A 7,323-nucleotide genomic window follows, 5' to 3' on the forward strand; every position below is an offset into this window, starting at 1 on the left:
GGGAGGGGAAGGGGGAGAGGGAGAGGGAGAGGGGAAGGGAGGAGAGGGAGAGAGAGAGCCCGCGAGAGCAGGTTGGCACCACCCAGAGGCACATGCACCTGCGAGGGCCAATGGGCTTCAGAACAGGAAGTTGCGCAGGCAGGCTGCTGGGCCTGATAGCACCATAGGGCACACTCCTCATGCTTCTTCAGCTGTAGTTCCTCATAAGGACTTCATGGGGCTTCTTGCAGACATTCCATACATGGGCTTCGAACAGAAGACACTGTAGATTTGAAGAATAAAATGTGAAGACAACCTGGCTGCTCTTCATTCTCAAGGACGGTGAGTGCCTCCTAACTGGGTGTGTCCCTTGAAAGTTCCCAGAGCTCATAGGCAGAGAGATGATAGCGTTGTTAACTCTGCCACTGTCTTTATGGAGGCCAGTGGCCCGGCGTGGCCTGCCTGGCTTGGTATTTACATGTTTCTGCAGCAGCAGGCATTGACCAAAGAATGTCATGGACATTTTACATGGTGTTTGTTTAGCCAACACCTGTTTGTTCTCTTTGGTAGGAACTGAGAGTGGAGGGGTTGGGGATACTGGGGACACTGGAAACTTGTTTTAGAACATTCCTTCCCAAATGTCAAAATGCAAAGCCCTGTAAAGTGCTCTTGAGGCTCCCAGTCTGACCAGGAAGTGCTGCTCAAGTCTCACTTGAGTCTCTGTTAAGAACTTCCTTTCTCAGAATGAAGGCGCTTGACAGCCTAGTGGCGTCCTTGTCACTGAAGCTGATCTTCGGCTTTATCTTTCCTGTGAGCCAGAGGCAGTCTTTCAAAGAAATTATCCTCTCGGGCTTATTGGTTGCTGGGGCAAGGTTAAATTTAAAGTCTCTTGCATGTTGGCTTGGACATGGAAGGGCCTGCGTTCAGAAGGTCCACTGTGTGTAAGCGTACATGATTTTTAAACTTTACATTTGAATGTCTCGTTGTATGGCAACTCATGCTGACACACCTTTCACACTCCGGAGCTGTTCAAACTTCCTGAATTTCACGTGAGCACTTAGGGCCTTCACTCAGTGTCCAGCTGAGAAGCATAAAGCTTAGCGCCATCTGATCCCCACGCTATGTTTAATTATTGGTTTGATGTAGTTGAGCTTCTGTGTCAGTTTTTGGAAACTTGGACTTTTTCATTTTCCCTCCTTCTTTGGATGAGTGAGGACAAGGCCATGCTGCCAACAGAATGTCCTGATCTTGGCAAAAGAGCCCTTAAAGAAAACATAAATATTCTAACGGTCACCTTCTTAAAAGTAGATGCAGCCGACCGTAATGGATGCCCCAACAGTAAAGCAACATGTCAAGGCTAAACTACACAGAATGGCTCAGCATCCTTCCCAGACCTTAACAACATCACTTCCTATATTCCTTTATTTCAAAGAATGGGAAAATAGGGTCAAAGAGAAGCAGCATCTCACATGTAAGACAATCTTACAGACACAAAGATCAAAGGATTCAGCCATTTTTACTTTGTTTTGCCATTTTTTGAAGCCGTTTTAGTGACTAGGATTAGTTATTTACTAAAGGAGAAGAAAAAATACCTTAGCCATGAGGTCATTAATTTCCGGGACAACTCTAGTCCATAAAATAAAGTCAGATGACTCAAGCAAGGAGGTAACTTTTTTTTTTTTTATTAACTTTACATCCCCTCCTCCCAGTCACTCCTCCCACTATACTTCCCCCCTCCCCCTCTCCTCTGAGAGGGTGAAGGCCCCACCCCCCCCAAACTCCCAGCATCATCAACCCTCTGTGGGACTAGGCACATCTTCTCCCATTGAGGCCAGACAAGGCAGCCCAGCTAGAAGAACATAACCCAGGCACAGACAAGGCAACAGCTTTTGGCAACCCCCTCCAGTTGTTTGGGACCCACGTGAAGATCAAGTTGCACATCTGCTACATATGTGGCCAGAGGAGAAGTGGGGGGATAGGTCCAGCCCATGTATGCATTTTGGTTGGTGGTTCAGTCTCTGAGAGCTCCAAGAGTTGTGGGGAAGAGGTAACTTTTAATTGATAGCCCGTTACTTTGTATGTTAAAGTTAGGCTAAGCAATTTTCTGAGGGAGAGCTGCCTTTGTGACTCTTCAGCTCCTTTTATCAACTCTGCTAGGCGATAGGAACAGGGAATGAGGGAATTGTGTGGGCCAACATGCAGCCCTGGACAAACGCAAACAGCTTCCATGTCTGGTGTGTAAATCCATCGTTGTCATGTTGTATAGGAGGCATCGATCCTTCAAGATGTGTGTGGTGGATACTGCTCAGGGCAGGGGGAAACGGTCTATCTAAAGAAAAGAGGAAATTAAAATGTTCAGATAACCTTTGAAATATGATGCCAAAGTGGGTGTGTATGCGGGGTGGGGAAACAGACAGACAAACAGGCACACACTCACACTCACACACACACACACACACACACACACACACACACACACACACACACACACCGAATTGCAGCCTCTCAGAGAGCCTCCAGAATGGGCTGAATGTAGATTTCAGTCCAGAAGAGTCCTGGTCTGAGCTGGGAGTGGGGAGAGGAAGTGGGCGGGGCCTCACCCGACAGATGACTGCAGATCTTAATTGAGTCAGGGAAGGTGGCAGTCACTGGCTGCATCCCATCCATCTGTGCCTGTTGATTTAACCAGTGGCTGCACTTCATGGGTCCCATCCAGGTGAAGAGGCCCGCTCTCCTAAGTAAGGTGACATGGCATGTGCTGACCCTTCTCTCTGGTTTCCTATGGTCATAGTCCTTATCTCCAGCCTGCAAAGACCACATGGACCCCTTTTGTGCAAGGCCACATGTTAGCAGAGGGCAGATGGTGGGGGGAGCTTCACAGTGAGATGCTGTATTTCCTGTTTTAATTCGTACAGAGTTAGTTTTTGAGAACATCCCTGTGCATTGGGACCATCACATGAAATGTTAAGTCAAAACCAAAAACAAATCCTGTGAAGGGCTCTGAGGCTATGGGTTGTTCTGGTTCAGCCCTGGTGGTGGCATCGAAAGGAAGCTTTGCAGAGGAAGCATGAGATCTGGGCCCCGGCACTTAAAAAATGAAAAGGCAAGTTATTTTTAGAGGTGTCTTGGGAATGTATGTCTGTGTGTGTATGTATACATATACATATATTACATACACATATACATACATAATGTACATATGTGTATATATAATTCATGCACACACTATAAATACACATACACATGTATATGTGTATATACACGTACACACCTGCTAACCTCACAGAAGCATGTACCTCAAACTAAAAAATGGGCCTTGGTCAGGGTATCTATCTCCCAAGACCCATGAGGGGATTAAATGAGATAATGTCTGCAAAGCCCAAAGTTGATCATGTATCAGGGGAAGAGCCTGTGACTAATATCTGGCAGCCATGTTCATTCTTGCTGCTTTGGGGTAACACAGGTACCATTCACAGCTTTACCAGAAAGTGATCAATTGTGTGCATGTGTAATATTATGTATGTAATACTATTTTGCACCAAGAGGTCTCTTTTAAAGCCCAGCTGCATTTGCCCCACAGGAAGTCCAGTCACTGGACAGTCTCAGGAAACACTTTGTAAAGCATGCCGGTGCCATCTGCTTGCCCTCATCAGCCCTCCACAAGCTCATAGCATCTGTCTTTGCATGTGTACCCTCTGACCCTGATGTGAATGTCCTACCAAATGCTGCCAGTAAGCCCCCAACTCCAGTATGGTCCCACCCACCTTGTGCATCAGTTCAGGGAGTCAGAGCACCTGTCACTGGTGTTCTGGGTTCTTAGCGGCTGTCCCACCTGACCCCTGCACTGTGACTCCTGGTCAGCCCCCTTGCATTACTCTTGGTTTTAGTCACGTATTTTTGGGCTTGGCACAGGAACATGTCTGCCATCTCTCACTCTGTCACCTTACATACTTGCTAGCCTCCTCCCCCCAAGCCTTGGTGTCTCAAACTGAAAAAGGACATGGACATGGAGATGGGATGTGCTAGTCTTACCATGTTCTCACGTGTTCCGTGCTACCCTGGCCAGTTGGGTGGGAGGATTGGATGCAGAACTGGCTGTGGATTTAGTAATTATTAGTTCGACAAACTTGGTGTTAGCCCCATTTCTCCCTTTGCCCCACCACTGAAAATTTCTTCTCCATTAGGTAGAACTCAGAAGAACTCAGGAGAGCCGCAGGGAAAACAAAGTATAGGTTTATTTTCAAATTATTTATGTGCTCATGTATGTGTATGTGTGTGTAGTCATGTGAGGGTATGAGGTGAAGTGTCCTCCTCTCTCTGCCTCACCCACTAGGGGGCTTACGGACACATCACTATGCCCAGCTTTCACATGGGTATTGGGAATCTCACCCACCCTAGTCCACATGCTGAGCTAGCTGTCTAGCCCAGAGGGTCATTTGGTTTCTTTGCTTTGTTTTTAACTTATTTTCTCTATGCAGCGTGTATGCTGTTTCCCCTTGCATTCCCCATCAGGTTGAGTCTGTATCAGCACTTTAGGTCAGCAGAGGGGGAAAAAAGGGGGTTGGTTTTTTTGTTTTTGTTTTTGTTTTAGCAGACCCAGAAGATAAAGAAGGTACTTTTTGGTTTGGTTTGGTTTTGGTGTCTTACTGTCTATCTCTGGGGATTGCTGTCCTCTAAAGAGTCAGTGCGCTTAGATGAGCAGAAGCCAGGATGAGCAGATTTTCCTGGGATGGTAGCTAAGCAGATGTGAAGTAGGGAGACACAGAGAATAGACTGACTAAACCAAGAAATGATCTACAGCTTTGTTAAGGCTGTGCAGCCCTTGTGAACAGAGTCCTGACACATAAAAGTCTACAGCTCTGTCTGGAGCATGACCCTCTTGTCTTCTGCTTCTGGGTTCCTCTGTGTCTGCCGTGTATCTGGAAGACCCTACATAGACTTTCTCAATCCTGCTGTAAAAATTAAACCGTTCCCTGTGTCTTCATTCATGGGTCTCCATAGCTGACTCTCTCCATCCTGGCCTCTCACCCACCCACCCTCCCCAGCTCATACCCAACAACCTTTTTGCACCTTAGCTTTTTATTTTTATTTTTATTTGAGACAGAGTCTCACTGCATGTAGGCCAGGCTAGCCTTAAACACTCCATCTTCTGACTGAGTCTCTCCAGCACTGGGGTTGGAGGCATCCACTGCCACGCCCTGGTGCACAGCCTTCTTCAAATGCCACTTCCAGCACTGAACTCTGCATGCTGAGCCTCTGAGGTTCCCACTTTCCACTTCGAGATTCTCCGCACCCTTTCTAATCTGTCCCCAGGGTGTTTATCCAGCCTCACTTCCTCTGTTCTTGGGTGGGAGGGTGGGAGGTCCCTTCAGCTCCTTTGCAGTCAGTCAGCTGTTCCAGGCTCACCACCGGTGAGTTATGGACCGGTGCTTGTTATGTCACCCAAAGTCTCTAGCCCTCAGACTTTACCTTTTCTTCAAGGCCCCATAGCAGGCTCACTTCCTGTTTGACTTTCCCCTGCCTATTTCTGCTGTCTTTTTGCTGAGCCAGGGTTTCATGTAGCTCAACCTGACAGCTCTCTGGGTCATCAAAGCTGGCCTTGAGTTCTCCTGCCTCTACTGCCTGAGCTAAGATTTCCAGCAAGTTCGTACTATATAGTCCGAGCCAGCCTGTAACTCCATATGTAGATCAGGCTGTCTTTGAACTCCCAGAGATTCTCCTGCCTCTACCTCCTGAGTGTTGGGAGTTTAAAGGGGTGTGCCACCACCAGGCTTGGCTTCCAGGTGGTTTTTAATTTATCAAGCCAAAGAAGCAAACTGTGTGTGCCCACATCACTCACCCTCATAGCTGCCAGCGCCACTGGACAATCACTAACTTTCTGTCTGATTCTGGACATTTCATTATGGGTGGGATTGGACCACATGTGACTGTGTGGGTGTATGAGAGCCCTCTGCTTTGCATGATGTTTTCTAGAAGCATCTATGTTGTCACCTGGGTCAATACTTCATTCCCTTTTAAGACCAGCAGTGTATGTGGACGATGTCATCTCCTGTGTATTCATCACTTGATGGGCACTTGAGATGTTTCCATTGTGATTGTAACATTGATGTGAGCATCCACATATGCATTGGTGTGTGTGTTTCTGTGCGTGTGTGTATATGAATGTGTCTGTACATGTTTGTCTGTTTATGGGTGTGTTTGTGTGTATAGAATGTGTGTGTACATGTTTGTATGTATATGTGTGTATATATGAATGTGTGTATTAATGTGTGTGTATATGTTTGCTTGTGTGTGTGTTTGTATGTTTGTGTATGAGTGTGTGTATATGTGTGAGTGTGCAGAGGCAGAATGAAGGCTTTGGATTCCCTGGCTTTGGAGTTACAGATAATTGTGAGCACTGGAATTCAGGAGAGCATGAAGCACTCTTTATGGCTAAAGCTGTCTCTCTGGCCCCCATGTATACATTTTCATATGAGCATATGTTTTCAATTCTTTGGAGTAAGTACCTAGGAGTGGGGCTGCTCATAATTATTTTTGTAAAGTAATAGAAATGAAAATTCTTTAAAAATCATCTCTCTTAATTATTCCACATACATACACAAAGTACTGTTTATTTAGTTAGTTGGTCTCCTGGATCTTTTCATCAGAAACAAGACAGACACAGAACTTCAGCTTGAGCCTTGGACAGATGGTCTTTCATTCTGAGTGAACGGTCCCAGTTGCCTGCCACCATGAGGACACTGTGCAGAAGGCAAGCCTAAGCATGGTATTGCTAGTCACGAGTACTGAAGTTAAGGAGCAGCCATGTCATTTACAGAGTGGATGCCATGAGGAAGTTGTCAGGTGCTGATTTCCACAAGGGAGAGCAACTTCACGCCGTGGCGGTGGAATCTGAACCAAGTCCCAAAGGCTGGCTAGCTTTTCATCAGGTGTGGCAGGACATGATCAATGTATGCTCAGCCAAGTTCAGAGGGTGTGAACAAAGCCGGGGACTTGGGGACAGTGGGGAATCAAAGGCTTTTTGAATCACATAGCAAGAAGTTTGAACTCTGAACCAGAGATAGTGGGGAGCCATTTAAGCCATTTGAATAGGAGAGACCAATGCAATGAGAGCCTTTGAAGGAACACTCCCCAGCTGGTTTGTGGAGTGACTTCAAGGAAGAAAGATTGGGAATGAGAATTTGGACTTGGGTTCTGGAGCGAGGACAGCCTCACTGGAAAAGAAGAAAAGCAGCCTAGGAGAGAGTGAGAAGAGGGAGTCCAGAGAGAAGGGAAGTTGCTCGCATACACTCCTGTGTGGAAGGATGGGGTGGGCAGCCTCCTCACAGACAACGGGGGGGGGGG

The 7,323-nt window shown here is 46.8% G+C and overlaps 1 protein-coding gene across 1 annotated transcript in view; it reads left to right on the forward strand.

Annotated features, from left to right (window-relative positions):
• Taok3 (TAO kinase 3) overlaps positions 1-7,323 on the forward strand; it is a 165,469-nt gene that overhangs the window by 11,765 nt on the left and 146,381 nt on the right. The window contains exon 2 of the mRNA XM_031337622.1: positions 231-321. The gene's annotated coding sequence lies outside the window, so the exon portion shown is untranslated. The remainder of the gene's footprint in view (positions 1-230; positions 322-7,323) is intronic.

The sequence above is a fragment of the Mastomys coucha genome, unplaced genomic scaffold (assembly GCF_008632895.1).
Source record: "Mastomys coucha isolate ucsf_1 unplaced genomic scaffold, UCSF_Mcou_1 pScaffold22, whole genome shotgun sequence".
Classification (NCBI taxonomy): Eukaryota; Metazoa; Chordata; class Mammalia; order Rodentia; family Muridae; genus Mastomys; species Mastomys coucha.